Source organism: Triturus cristatus, chromosome 3_2 (assembly GCF_964204655.1).
Source record: "Triturus cristatus chromosome 3_2, aTriCri1.1, whole genome shotgun sequence".
NCBI lineage: Eukaryota > Metazoa > Chordata > Amphibia > Caudata > Salamandridae > Triturus > Triturus cristatus.
This window is the reverse complement of record NC_140584.1, coordinates 685,460,657-685,476,033: the sequence shown is the minus strand read 5'-3', so window position 1 is coordinate 685,476,033 and position 15,377 is coordinate 685,460,657. Positions and strand designations below refer to the sequence as shown.

General features: G+C 42.1%; 1 protein-coding gene across 2 annotated transcripts in view; it reads right to left on the bottom strand.

The window, feature by feature from the left end:
- The window catches only part of MAP3K13 (mitogen-activated protein kinase kinase kinase 13), a 408,282-nt gene extending 396,040 nt beyond the window's left edge, over positions 1-12,242 (bottom strand). Inside the window, exon 1 of one of the 2 annotated variants that reach the window (XM_085648731.1) lies at positions 12,200-12,242. The gene's annotated coding sequence lies outside the window, so the exon portion shown is untranslated. Of the gene's footprint in view, positions 1-12,058 lie in introns of both variants that reach the window. The other variant, XM_085648730.1, reaches the window with a different exon arrangement.
- Positions 12,243-15,377: the final 3,135 nt, after the last annotated feature.

The following is a 15,377-nucleotide window of genomic DNA, read 5'->3' as shown; positions in this document are numbered from 1 at the left end:
ATATATCATTTACCTCAGAGTTCATGCTCTAGTCTCTAAATACACAGTGTTCATGTCAGTAGCTCTCCAGGTTTTTTAAAACAGTCAGGTCACTCCACAGAATATATTCTTGTAGGGGTAGACATAGGAGTCTTAAAAAAGTGAGTGTGCTATTTGTACAGGGTGGTGGATAAATCAGGTGCTTTCTATGAGTTCCTCCATTGCTGGGCCACTAACAAACTGCCACGTCAGCTAATGTGAATTCAATATCTATGGGAATTCAAACAGAGAATGCAATGCCCCTGCATCTGTTGCTGCCTGAACTATTCCATTCTGCATATGAAAAATACCCACTTTGTATTTGCAGACATCAACCACTCGAACCTGGATAGATGTACTTGCAGGGTGGGCAGCCCCTCCTCACGGCCCTCAGTGGTGCTTGCCAGTGGGTGTCTCATATCTAATAATTATCCTTCCCTTAGGTCTCAAAGGTGCCTTGATCTCCCGCTGTGCCACCAGCTCCTCCAGTAGCCTCTAATTTTCATAACTGTCAAATTTAGCAGCAAGCAGGAAGGTGGGCACCTCAACTTTGCATAGTGATTCCCAGAAGGTGTATTACTGGAGTAAGAAGAGCGTCTCCTTGCTCCCTAACAAGGCCTCTCTTCTGTACATATTCCCCACCCTTCTTCTTCAATGTGGCATCTTCTTGTCTTCCTCATCAGCCCAAGGGGCCTTGTGGCTGTTTCATTCACTGGTTAGAATTCCAATCCAGGTCAGGTCACTGCCTCTCGCAGGCATCACAGTTTTCAAGGACCAGATCGGTTCTGGTCACTGCTGTTAACTGACCTACCTAGACCTCCTTAATGTCTCTGGGCACTTGTCTGGTTGATGGATGCAATCTTTCACAACAGGCAGCCATCCACTCTGCAACCATCTCATAAGTCATTGAATGGCTATCTTAGCTTCCCTGCAACAGTTGTTGAGGTGTAGAGGTGAGAAGGTGTGGGGGGAATCTGTTGTCTCAGTCAAGGAATCACAATCTCAGGTGCGATTATGCTGCCAACCAGAAGGAGATTATTGAGCTCCAGAGTTCACCAAGTCTGTTAGGGTAAACTTGGAAGCTGGATGGACCCACCCATCAGAATGTAGTTTTCAGTGGATGAAGCTCCTGATAACCACATCTGTCATGTTAGTTTGTCTGGTCACTCCCAAATTGCCACTTATACTAACATCAAGTTCCTCAACATGAAACTTATGTTTTGCTTTCATGTAACTTACAACAGACTAAGGGCCAGATTACGAGTTTAGTGGTCTCCCAGTGGGCCACCACGACTGCACCCCATTGGAAAACCGCCAAACTCATCCACACCCCGTCTGCCAGATTAGGAGTACATTCCTGGTCTAGCAGATGGTGCTTTGGCAGCCCAATTGCAGTGCCATTCTAAGGCTCATATGCGAGCCTTAGAAAGGCACTGCTGTGGGGCCGCCAAAGCACATTCCTAAACTGCATGGGCTGCACCATGTCGTGCAGTCCATGCCATGCAGGAACTACTGTGGGTGCATGCATACAGGAGGGCACAACATGTGTCCTTCTGCTCACATCCCCTGGCCCAGAGGCAACAGGGGGTCCTGTAGGGCCCCCTTAGATTCCTGACCGCCACCCATTTCATGGCAGGCTCACTGCCATGAAAAGGAGGGTGGTGAGGAATCTTGTAATATGCTTGGTGGTGCCTCAGCGGGACGGCCAGAATATTGCCACCTCACACTGCTGCAACACCGCCAAGGGACCACGGATCCTCGACGATTGTAGTGATCGTGTGGTGGACCCACCACCAAATTTGTAATAGGGCGGTCGGACCGGCGCTGCCCGCAACACCAAGGTGGCTACAGTGGTCCATAGGACCGCTGTGGTCGTAATTAGGCCGTAAGTCCTGACTATACTTTTAAAGCGTCTATGAGTGTTTATCAGCACCTGGTATTTGACGGTTATGGTTTTTAAATAAATAAAGACAATCATCCATATATATTGGGGTATGATGTACATTTTTATTAAGAAGAATTCCTTTACTGCTCCTTGAATGCTTGGCATGCACCGCCAAAGACTCAAAAGCCAACACAAAAATCAGTAGTGATAATGAACAGCCTTGTAGACTTTCCTGATGGAATGTAAACCACAAAGAAAGGTGATTATAGGTGAAACCTTGCTAAATTATTGTAAAGTAGATGGATCAGTGAAATCCTAGTAGTTAGATTACTGTAAAGTAGATATATCTTCTTGATCTTAAGCAACCTAATTGAACAATTAGCATCAAGCGACCCAAAAAGAAGTTATATTGATCAGAATGAGCCAGAATCTTTATAAGTGATAGTAAATGACTAGCCAAGATAGTAATCTTATTTCCATGTTATTTAAAATATCGGATCCATAAGATGAACACCTTAATAAATAGTTAATTAGACAGTTGATAACTAACCCTGGGCGGGTAACTCCGCTCCGCCAGTGGAGATTTGCCTACTCCGCACTCATGGTGAACGTGGAAATAGGCAAAACTCCGCCTCCATGGTGGAGCGGAGTTAGCCGCTCCCTCCCCCCGTCCAAATACTTTAAAAATAATAAAAAGAAGGCACTTACCTGTGTTTCTGCCGCCTCTCCTGCCTGGCCGCTCTCCACAGGTAAGTGCCTTCTTTTTATTATTTTTAAAGCATTTGAGAGGAGGGGGAGCAGGGAGGGAGCGGAGCTATGAGTAGCTCCACAGAGTGTTTTTGCAAACTCCGTGGAGCTACGCTCCGCCTACCATTATTGAAAGCTTTTTGAAATTGTTTTTAGTCCTCATTCATAGAAGTATGCTCTAGATTCAAAGAGAGAGGGCATAGCCAAACCAGTAAGAGGCAATGGAGGGCCCGGTCACTCCCCAAGGGAGGAGGGATAGAGATTATCCCCGAATCAACATACAATTGTGCCTCCTGGATAGACAATGGCGCCGACTCTTCTACAGTCAAGTGTTGAAGAAGGAGTGGCTCCGCCACTAAGACATCCTGTGTAGCATGTTGCTAATCATTGGTCCATGGAACACAGAATTATATATCATCCCTAGACGGACATTTCAGCGAAAAACAGAGAAGAGGGAAAAGAAACGAGGAAGCAAAGACAGGCAGGGAAAAGAGAGGGGGAACAGACACGTGGAGGAAAAAGGGGGACCGTTATTGAAAACCTTGGTCATTTATAAAACTTGGGATTCAAAGCTCAGAGACTTTATTAATCATTAAAGTACCTATTCTAAGACTACCCCGCCTTTCTGCTTAAACCTTATTTCTAAGGACATTACTACATTAAAATTTGCTTCCAGATATTTGTGAGGAAATTAATTGCACAGTTGACCTTTGATTACATAGTGTACAATATAATTATTAAACGGTGGTTTTAATTCCATATAGGTCATAAGTGAGCTTTCCTTCTGTGCTCAGAATTGTTATTATTCTCTTATAGACAGCTTGAAAGTCTGTACTGGAAATTTCTCACCAATATCCCAATTTTAAAACGTATATTTTATCTCATAATCATCATTCTCACCTCATAGAGTTAAAAACGAATCAGTTAACGACATCTAAGTATTAATCTCTTTACAATTTATCTCAACACAACTACTTATTTTTGTGATACCACAGTATGTGTTAATAGAACATTTGTTGCCTCCATGTTTTACATTTTCTGAGATATATATATATATTTTTTTCTCATATAATATATATTTTTCTTAGAGATATATATATATAAAAAATTGAAAATTAAAAACTGTAGACAAAACAAAAAAATGATCTATTAACACGTATCTTTGCATTAGAAATTAATTATGTAAAATGTAATATATATATTACACAGTGGCAGTTGCCACTTAGAAGTTATAGTTAGGTAAGTGTTTCCATAGGAAGTGTGGCTTTTGTTTTGCCAATAACTTTGGTGCCGTTTTACAAATCTATATAGAATTGTCTGAAAAAAAGGTCATCCAATTCAGCTCCTTCCTGGAAAGTTTCGGGGGGTGATCTGTCAAGCAGGGACCAAGGGGGGGGGGGGTGGTCTCAAACATTGATTTGCCATATTAATTCACATAGGAAACTTCTGTTGCAGATACAGAAAAAACGGCTACACTGAATTACAACAAATATGGCAAAAAGTTAGAACTCAGAAAGTTTGTATAGTGAAAATCCGTTCAGTTGATAAATCTGTGTTTAAAGAGCTGCTATGGGTGGCTATGAATGGATTACAAAAAAATATATACCTGGACTGCTGGTGTCCAGATATATTCTGATTACACACTTTAAATGGGACTAGTCCCCCACTGGCTGGCTGCAACATGAATAATATGTTCTGGTAGTCATTACAGGACTCAGGTGCATGGTCCAAATGTCAGGAAAGTGAATTAAACAGCAGTTAAGGGACCGGTTGAGCATACCTGTCCCTGACACACAGGTGCATGTCGGGCCGCCTTCCTTTGATTGCAGGCCACAATAAGGACAACATGTTGTGGCAGCCACAGCATGACTCGAGGTTGTGTTCCTCATGAAATACAGTGCAGTGAATGCCTGATTTTGAGGGTAACAAAAAGGATCATATAATAATAGATTTTTGTCACAATTTGAACCACTTATTGGTATAGTCATACTAATTTTAGGAATTCTTGTGAGTTCTCAGGTGATTCTAACAAGTGAAAAATACTGACCTACCGCTGGGATTTGATGAACCAGGTTTGAGAGAAAACGGTTTTCTCTCACGGTTTTCTCATAGATGTTTCGGAAGGTGCACCAGAAGCTAAAATGAGAACACAAATCTATAGGTTCACACCATCTCCTTAAGCCATTTGAGAATAACGTTTGAGTAAAACATGTAGTTCCAACAGCAGAAGCCTGTCTAGCTATTAGGGTCATCAATGAATACTGCCATTTCTCCGTGCCCACTTTGGATTTAGTCTTCAAATACCCACCTTCTGTAGCAATCTTGTTGCAGTAAACAGAAATGTGAATCTTTTAAGCCATAATGTTGACACACACGTAGAGTAAGAGGGTGACATTGTGGCAAATCAACAGTTACATTGTGAATGCTTAAACCATTCAGAGTCTATCTCCAACTCTTAGGAGCTGATTATGACATTAGCAGTCTGACCGCCGGATTGCTGATGCCACGCCACATAGCCTGCAGCTCTCCAGCGATGTATTATGAAAACACCGCCATGGGACAGCTGCCACGTCGTGTGCACTGTGTGGCATGCATCATGTCATGCATGCTACACAGTGCACTTACGATGATGCACTTCTAGGGGGGCACAACATGTGCCCCCCGCACGCACCCCCATGGGCAGATTTACCTGGGGTCCCTGTGTGGGCACGCTTACCTGCCTTTCTGCCACACTTTTCATGGAGGGGTCCCCGCCATGAAATGGGTGGTGGAAAGACAGGTTGTAATCTGCTTGAGGATGCAGGGATCACCAAAATTTCCTGCCCATCTCAACACTGTGGTGGCCGCGGGATCCAGGATCTCGGCGAAGGACAGCAGGCTACCTGCGGGCTTCTGGCAGTCAGACCGCAAGGGTCAGAATCGGGCAGTCTGACTGCCAAGGTCACACCGGTCAGACCGCAACCAGGGGTTTGGTGGTCCCAGGAACGCCAACCTCGGAATTAGGTTCTAAATATTCTCATAATAAACCACTAGGAACATTTCCATATTTTGAAACCTCCAGAAGGTGCTGCTTCTTCCTAATATCATGTAGACGCAAATATTGAATTCAAGAATACATTTCCATGGCCCATGAAGCAATCTCTAGCCATATGCCTTATCAATAATTACATTTTGCTCTTTAGTATAATTTTGGTGTTAATTATAATATTTCAATTAATTTAAAATAAAATGCATAATGTGTTCTTATCATAAGCCTGTCACCAACCCTAAAATAATTCTTTAGTTCTTTGGGGCCGGCTCCGATCCGGGTCGGAAGGGCCCCAAACACGATCCGGCTGGAAAAACTATGAGCCGTACGCGTATTTTCCGCCCGACTCGTACAGCTGTACGAGCAAGCAAGTACGATGCGATCTACATGAAATTCACCGACCGAGTCGTTTCCGGGTCCGAACCGCTCCGTACGCCTCTGTCGTAAGCTAACCGTGGCGCGCAATGGATGCGATTCACGACCGAGCCAGTACGATGCAAGCGTCGGACAGCCTGTGAGAGCTGGAGTGTCCGGCTCACAAATCCTCCGGGTGGTTGCCTATGGGTGGCCGCGTCGGACCCCCTGACACCCGCAGCCCTATGACTCGGACACAGGCATGTACGGTGCGGATGGTACCGGTGCGTACTCACTCTAGGGGGCGCACTTGTCCGCGACGTACCCATTCAGTCAATGGAAGCCCATGTACGCGTCGTACGACCGGCTCCCATTGACTTCTATGGGAGTCCGACCGAACCGAGTCCGACAGCATACGGTCGCATCGTACTCGCTCGGTCGGACTGCAGGACTCCGGCTCGGTCGGAAAACACTTCGGATCCTGCTCGGTCGGAGTGCTTTCCGACCCGGATCGGAATCGGCACCTTTAAGTTAAATTAATTCAAAAGTATTATTAGACAATATGATACCCTTACCTTAAATCTACTCCTATCCCTAACTCTAACAATTGTTTAGTATCTAACATTGTTAATTATATGTACATATGTTGAATTAATGTAAACGATAAAAAAAAAATTACACACTTACCTTGCCACGCCGGTCCTGCGTCTCTGCTCCTGCTCACCTTGTCAGACTGAGACACAGGAAGCACAGAAAAGGCTCCCCTGACCACTCACAACGCTGCAGCGTTGTGATTGGTTTTGAGCATCCTGGTTCGACGCTCAACCTAGGAATAGGGGCCTGGGTTTATTCTCCACGCAGGCTGTAATGCAGCCTGCATGGAGAATGGTGAAAGTGCGCATGACTGGTTTGGAAGGCCTGAGAGGGCCGACCAAACAGTCACTGCGCACTTAGGAGTGGGCAAACCACTCCTCCCCTGCCCTGCTCCGAGAGCAGAGCATCCCCACCCATCCACCCACCAAAAAAGCAGCAGGAAACATAAAATGATACTAACTCAAAGTTATTATCATTTTATGTATTCTTTACTTCGCAGTGCACTGCTTAAAAGCAATGGGGCGACGCTCCTCTGCCATAGCAGAGGAACCGCCTCTGTATTTGTCTCTACAGCAGCTACTACCAAGTATGCAACAAGAAATCTCCTTGTTTAAACCAAAATGCTCTCAAGAGGTATCTATGACAAATACAACTATTGATCTATATCTAGGATTTCCTGTTTTCAGTTGCTACGTACAAAATCATGGGGATGGCGTTTTGCAGTGCTTATAAACAAATGTGCCTTTATTACCTTCCTTTCCTCTCTTCCCTCTTTTAGGTAACTTGTCTTTATTTCATCTCACTACCCGTCTGATTTCTCAGTACTCAAACCTTTCTTTTCAGCAATCCAGTCCCACTCCATGTCAACCATGTGTATGTATGGAAATATGTTTGCACCACAGTAAAATGGGATTGTAGTAGATACATTGTTAATGGTAGGCATTAACACACTTTCCCGAAACTCAACTGTTTAGGCAAATGGCAAAATCATTTGAAGGACGATTTTCTACTTAGAGTTTGTGATATTTATTGTGGGATGCTCGGTGCTCTGATCTATTCCTCAAGATACCAAAAAAGAAGTAGGCTAATAAATATATTATTACGGTCTAATCTGGACCTCTTCCTTTTCTCCCTGGTCATAGGGGAGAAGCCTGCTAAATAATTAGTATGCATGCTGTTACTCAGAAGGACTTTGGTGACAGCAGATTGTGCTACAGTATGAAGAAGCAGCTGAGGTAAGAAACTTTCTAACTTGCAGGATGCCTTGTGTCGTTTGCCTGTTCAGTTCACACAGTGAATGAAGTTTATTTTACATTGTTTATTTGAAGTGTATTTGAAAGCCAATCAAGGAAATCTTAGCATTGATTTTTACCAATCATGTGGGACCTTGTTTATTTGAAAGAAATGTTGGACTGTGTTTCTGCTGGGCTTGTGTGAGAGTTTCACATGGCACTTTACCTTTGTATTCTGTGTAGCGTTCTAGTTCATTTTCCATTTTGGAGGTGCAGGGTGTGAGGGGGGGGTGGGGGAGAACAAGCACAAATCATTCTGTTTCCATTAAGTGAAGTAACGGGTGTTTATACAAATGATGCTGCTCTGCACCATAAGTTCCAGGTTTCATTTTGACATGAAGAAAATAGTACCAAAAGTTGAACTTGGTGATCCTGGGGCTGAATCGTGAATGTGTCCTACTTTAGTGCACAGGCTTAGAGTCTAGGCAGCTGTTTTTCCTAAACTGTGCTGTCTGCAGAAAATACTAGGACACACAGAGCAGTGACTGTCACCTCATGTTTCTCGACTTTATAGTCTACAGTTAATATGCTAACTTGTAGGTTTTCTGAGTTAATCTATGTGCTAAAAGCAGCACAGTTTCAGAAAAACCAGTGCACAAACAGATGATATGAGTCATATCATCTGACGGAGCTGACGGCTGCAGTTATTCGTTCACCAGATTTGCCGCTTGCTAGCCCTTATCAAGGAGGCCCACGCAGCCACACTGTACACGCTTACTCTTATTAAAGATGCTACGTAACTTTATGCCCTGAAGAAGTTCATTGTTATGAACGAAACGCGTTGGCTGACAATTTCCTGTATTTGGATTCTTGCAATAAAGGACTGTTTAAGACAACTTAACTTTTTCTACACAACGGGTGGTGCACCACTCTATATCTTGGGTTCAGCATTTCTCTGCTTTGAGGTTAGCACCAAACAACGGCAGGTGCTGGAGTGGTTAGTGCACACCCAACCTGACTGACTGTTGAACTGTATACAAAGGGAACACAGCAGGGGAGTGCGGTCATTGTGTCCGCCGTTGTCTGTAACTGTACTCTGCTTAACTTATTTATAATAGGAGGCAAGAAGAAATGGGTCAGTAATTTTGTATAAGATACTACTGAAGACAAATGCATATTATGAGATAAAATTAAGAATAACTCAGTACAGAGAACTCAAGCTTTACAAGCCAAATTTGAAAAGTTAAAGCAAATTCAGTTCAAAATTAGCATACCTTATTCTCGACAGCCCAAAAAAATCAGAATATGCAATTATAAAGATATTGCAAAATGATGATTCTATAAGACAAATTTGTGATCTAGAACGATCATTTCGGTTTACACAGAAGAAACATCTGGCTCATATGTTTTTAAAAGCTGATACATCTAGTTATCCCCCAAAATATAGCTTGCAAAACCCTAAAATGTTGCTCGCCGGTGACTTAACGACATTGGTTATTTTTTTTGCCAGGGCTACAATGTGAAACCCTTTGTTTCTTTTGAAGTGGAGGATTATAAGATGTTTTCCTCATTGGGTTTTCCCTATGGTTCTACTCTCCTGAAGCCCAAGGGCATTGCCAGGCAGAAGCACACGTTTTCCAGTAGCCCAAAAACTGAGGTAATGCACCTGCATCTCCTTAGTAGTGGGAGAAAGACAGAGGTAGAATATCCCTTCTGCTCCAGCCTTCCTGTTGTAATATCTGCAACACTGCCACTGTTCTGCCAGTACTAATGGCTTCTTTTTTCAAGGCAGACCAGGTAGTGGAATGACAGTCTGACACCAGCACAGCCCATGTATCCTTTGTGAAATTGGCCATGAACTAGCAGAGATCTGTTGAAATATCAAAGTGATGGCTATGGCATTTTTGAAAATAGCAAAGTGTGCTATAATGGCATTAAATAAACTGCAAAATGTGGTACCCGGAGAATTAGGAACATTTTAAATTCATACTTGTTCCTGAGTTAGTAATGGGATTGTGAAGTTGGATATTTAGCTCCACAGTACAGACTAAATGCCATGCAATGTGGAAAATTCCAAATGACTTACAACAGCTGTAATACAGAACCCTGGTCTTCTATGGATAACATTTATGGAGAGAGCTGGCAAGTCCCTTGTACAGAGAACCAAACTGGAGCACATTTTATGGTACATCTTTCTTTAAAATTCACCATTCAACATGATTCAAACACGCCCTTGTGAGGAACCCATGTATAAATATTATGATCTTTACAATACTAAATCATACCTCAATGATTTAACATATAAATCAATGGCATTTTTTTCAGTTGCATTTTGGATGACCCTCATCATTGCGACCGACACACAAATGTTGCTAATTCCTGGCAAAAGGGTGGGGGACCCCTGATCTAAAGCTGAATACAGCCATGACACTAATCAAATAAAATACCAAATAAGTAAAGTCGTATAAAGATCTAAGGGGTGATTATGAAGGCGGACGGACTGCAGTCCGTCTGCCATCGTCTCAGGGAGTTGGACCACCCGCCTACGAGGCGGCGGACCTACAGGTTGTATTACGATGCGGGCGCCACCACGGAGGTCGTAAGTGCCGTACTTTACATTGCAGCGGGTGCTGCTGGCTGCAGCACCAGCCGCAATGTTAAAAATGCACTTTTTAGATTTCCCTGCACTACATGGCAGGCACCATGCAGTGCCTGCCACATGGTGCAGGGAAATGTAGACCAAAACTGAAATGCCTGGATTAAAGGAGGGCCCGCTACGGGCCCCCAAAGTCCATCTCCGCCAGCCTTTCCGTGGCAGGTGTACCACCATGGAAAGGCTGGCAGGGATGGTGTATCGTAATCCCAACGGCGGTGCCTGGTAGGCACCGTCGCCATATATGGGAATACGCGGGCCTCCGCACAACCGGTGGGCTCAAAGAGCCCATCAGATGCGTGGCGGTCGGAGTTTCCAACCGCCAAGGACCTGCCCGCCATTATAATATGGCAGGCGGGAAATGGTCTTACGTTGGTGGTGAACCCGCCACGGAGAGCCTGTCGGTGGCTGGTTTACTGCCATCATAATCAGCCCCTAAAAGAGGTGGTGAACTAAGAAATACAATGCAACCAAGAGAGTCATGGTGGAATTAGTTTTTACACCCTGGAGTTCCGAAAAACCTCTTAAAGAAATGATAATGTATTTACTTTTTATAATATGGGACAATATACTGTCATGGGTCACACTGTGCTATGAGAAGCTTTAAATTATGTCAAGAAATAAATGACTACTATTCATTGAGGACTAAACCTTACACATTGGTAGGAACGCCAGAGCAATATTTGCTCTTCTCTTTATATGAAAGGTGAGTATTTGTTCATACATTTGTTCTACATAGTACATATGGTGGTAGATATGAGGATTTTTATTTCATTACTCATACATATTGCTGTTCCACCCATGGTTTGCAGATTGCAGTAAATCAAAACTATATCCAACACATACTCATGTTCAGAGACATTTGTTGAGTTAATATTTAAAATGTGAAATTGTGTGTCCTCACAAAAATACAAAAGATAGAAATGGGCAACACTGCAAATTTAACATAATGTAACCAACAGCAGATAGTGTGCAGTCATGTTGATTTGTTAACATTCACTTCTTGCAAAGACGTGGTATGCCATGATGATTTAAACTGAAGGGCATTATTTCCGTAGAAGAGCAGCAGCCTTTAAGTTGAACTCTGAGCCAAGCGTAAAGTACGTGTTTAGAGGAAACTCCAATTGAGTTATTCTACAGAAACTACTACGTTCAGAAATAACTCAAACAAAATCACGCACTTATAAGTGCAAGTAAATAGCATTGAAAAAAATAAAAAGCGTGATGCTTTCACCTAACCGTACTGCAAAACCCCATTCTGTGTCCGCAAGTTTTAAAACAGTGCAGCTCAAATCAAAGCTGCAAACGTTACATACTCACTATTAGAAAGTGGTCGGTGTTATAGTAAACTCACAAAATTATCAAAATACTGGCTTGGTGGCTACCCTTGTCAAGGAGCGGTATAAAAATTCAATAAAAGGCAAGCTTTCCACTGCAGGCGAAGGGCTTTGGATGTAAACAGAAGCGGGGCTTTATTATTGCCATTCCAGTAGACGTGACTGCTCATATGACTAACTATCAAACTATGTGCGAGAAGTTAAGCGCACCTTCTTTTTAGTTGTGCTGTATGAAGCGATGTTGCTAGAGGGTTCCGGCCGGCTTCGTCCTATATGGGGTCACCGAGAGGAAGAACTCGGGCCCTAGGCTATGACTCATCACTCCCAGGCAATCGAGGAATCCCATCTCACCTGCCACGGGACCTGCTGCCTCTAGGTGTTCGTTTACTTCCTGTTTCACATCATCACAGGGGAGTCAGCAAATGCCATCGCAGGTAACACCAAACCCCGTCGGGCTACAGAAAGCAGGCTTCCGATTGGCAGCGCTTGAAGGGTCAATTATTTGCACATGGAAAGTGCAAAAATGCACGTCTGCAAACTTGTCTTTAACAACAGCTTTGAAGGCTGTTGAAATTATACACAGACTGAAAAATTGAATGTCATTTGACATGCCAGAGATATGTCACCAAAGAGCTCTGTTCAGAGACTTGCTTTTCTGCCAACTGTAGAGAAAACTGGAATAACGCTAACAAGTTGATTGCTTAAATCTATTGAGTGAGGACATATTGCACCATGATCTATCACAAGAAAATGAAACAATTAAACTGTGGGAGGCACCATCGATCAAATGAGCATTAATTTCCCAGAAGATTGGCCATTACTTGTTTTTCCAATTTCGCACACACCCCGGATAAAAAAAGACTATAAGAGCCGTGTGATCAAGACTGCTGGTGGGTCGAAACGCGTTACAAATGATTTATGACGGAATAAATATTTTTTCTGCATCTACCTCGTCTGCCTGAGAGTGCGCTTTATTGGTGTTTTTGAGATTTGAGAGAAATATATATATATATATAAAGATATATATATATATATATATATATATATATTCACTGATTAGCATTTAAAAAACCTTAGAAATTCACTTAAAAAACCATATGTTTCAGGGGCGTTATAGTTAGCTGGACATTTCCCTCATACAAAACCCTAGAAATTCCCACGTTATAGTTAGTTCAGCTAACTATAACTCGCGCCCCCGCAATTTACTGCTGATGACGTCACATATTACATCACTCATGACCTGGTCAGTGACATCACTGATGACATCACTGATGACATCTCAAATGACATCACTGATGACATCACTAATGACATCATCCAGTGACTGTGAGTTTCTCTAAAGTTTAAATACGTTTTAATATATATAGGGAAAGGCGTGTTGAAGAATGAGTGGGTGTATACGTGTCTGACTGGATGATTTACTAGGTGTGTGACTGACTCTATAAGTGAGTGATTACACATAACTTACTGAATGCATGAGTTAGTGACTAAACTGTGTGAATGTCTGTATTTGTCTGTCTGCTGGTGTGTAAGCGGCTGCATGGGTTTGCGAATAGCTGCATGAGTGTCGATATGAGTTACTGATTGGTTGTCTGAGTATCTGTATGGGTGCCTGAGTGTTTGTGTGGGTGGGTTGTGTATGACTGTGCATAGATGTGTGAGGGGGTGATTCACTAGGTGCATCGTTTTAAGAGTGCATCTGTGATGGACTGTATGGTTGGGTGAGAGTATGTATGGGTGTGTTAGTGATTGAATGTATATCTCAGTGGTACATGTATGAGTAACTACATATGTGCAAAGGCAGTATATATGTGTGTAAGAGTATATAACTGGCTATATGTGAGAGTGTGTGATTGTGAGAGTGGCTGTATGGATGAGTGTGTGCTTGTATCAGTGATTGTATAAGGGCGTAAGAATATGGTAGTATTTTTATGAGTAAGTGAACTTGTGTGTGTATAACTGTATAGGTGAGTAAATGGGAGTGTGATTAATTATTTGCATGACTGAGTAGGTGTGTGAGTACCTCTATGGATGAGTGGAAGTGTGTCAGTGTCTATATATGTGTATAAATGCATATGATAGTCCTGTATTGAGTGACTGTAAGTATGAGTGACTGTACAGGTGAGTGAGTGGATGTGTGTGTACACCTAAGAGTCAATGAGTGGGTATGTAGTTATTGGTATTGGAGTATCTATGGTTTTGAGAATGGCTGTCTGAAATTTTGAGTGGGTGTCTCAAAGGTTATATTAGGGTGTGAGAAGATACATCAAATTATCACATGGATGATGTCATCAGTGATGTCATCAGTGATGTCATTTGAGATGTCATCAGTGATGTCATCAGTGATGTCACTGACCATGACATGAGTGATGTAATATGTGACGTCATCAGCAGTGCATTGCGGAGTCGCGAGTTATAGTTAGCTGAACTAACTATAACGGGGGAATTGTCTAGGGTTTTGTACGAGGGAAATGTCCAGCTAACTATAACGCCCCTGAAACCTACGTTTTTTTCAGTGAATTTCTAAGGTTTTTTAAATGCTAATTTCTAACTATAACGTGCATGAAACCTATGGTTTTTTCAGTGAATTTCTAAGGTTTTTTAAATGCTAATTCCTAACTATAACGTGCATGAAACCTATGGTTTTTTAAGTGAATTTCAAAGGTTTTATAAATGCTAATTCCTAACTATAACATACCTGAAACCTATGGCTTTTTAAGTGAATTTCATAGGTTTTTCAAATGCTAATTCCTATCTATAACTTATCTCTTAAGCTATGATGTTTAATGATTTTCATAGGATTTCTAAATCTTTATATTTCAGTGTGTCAATTCTTTTAATATTTTGTTTATATTGTTTTTTCACCATTTTAAAAACTTTTTTCAATTAATTCTTTTAAAAATTAAAAAATATGATTTGTTTTTAATGATTTTTTTAAATAAAAAAATTGTAAATTTTTTAAAACTATTTTTTATATTTTTTTAATATTTCTTAAACTATATTTTTAATACTTTGTTATTTTTTTGTAACAATTTTTTTGGATTCGCGCACCCTATGCGCACCTTTCTCGATCCCTGCGCGGAACATAGTCGCCATTTTACAATTGTAGTGTAGGATCCGTGTACGGTATGCATTGGGTACGTATTTTCGTGCACGATTGCTATGCGACCGGTACGCGACTCCAAGCCCATACGCGACACGTACGAAGCACGTTACGCGACGCTTGTGCGCTTCCGTGATACGTCATGTGCGTGTTTGACGCGGTGGGTGCCCGAATCCCGCAAAATATTTTAAATGTCAAAAAACATATATATATGTATTTCATGTCAATATCAATTGAAGACATAATCTAAACTACTAATAAAATTAATATATTTTTACTTTTAATCCTCTATTCCTTTAAAATGCAATTTTGCGAATTCGCGCTCAGTGCGTGCTGCCTATGCACACGGTGCGCGGATCCCATGTGACCTGAAAAAAAGAGATTTGAATAGTTCATTACACTTCCTATTCAAACTATTGAAAGACC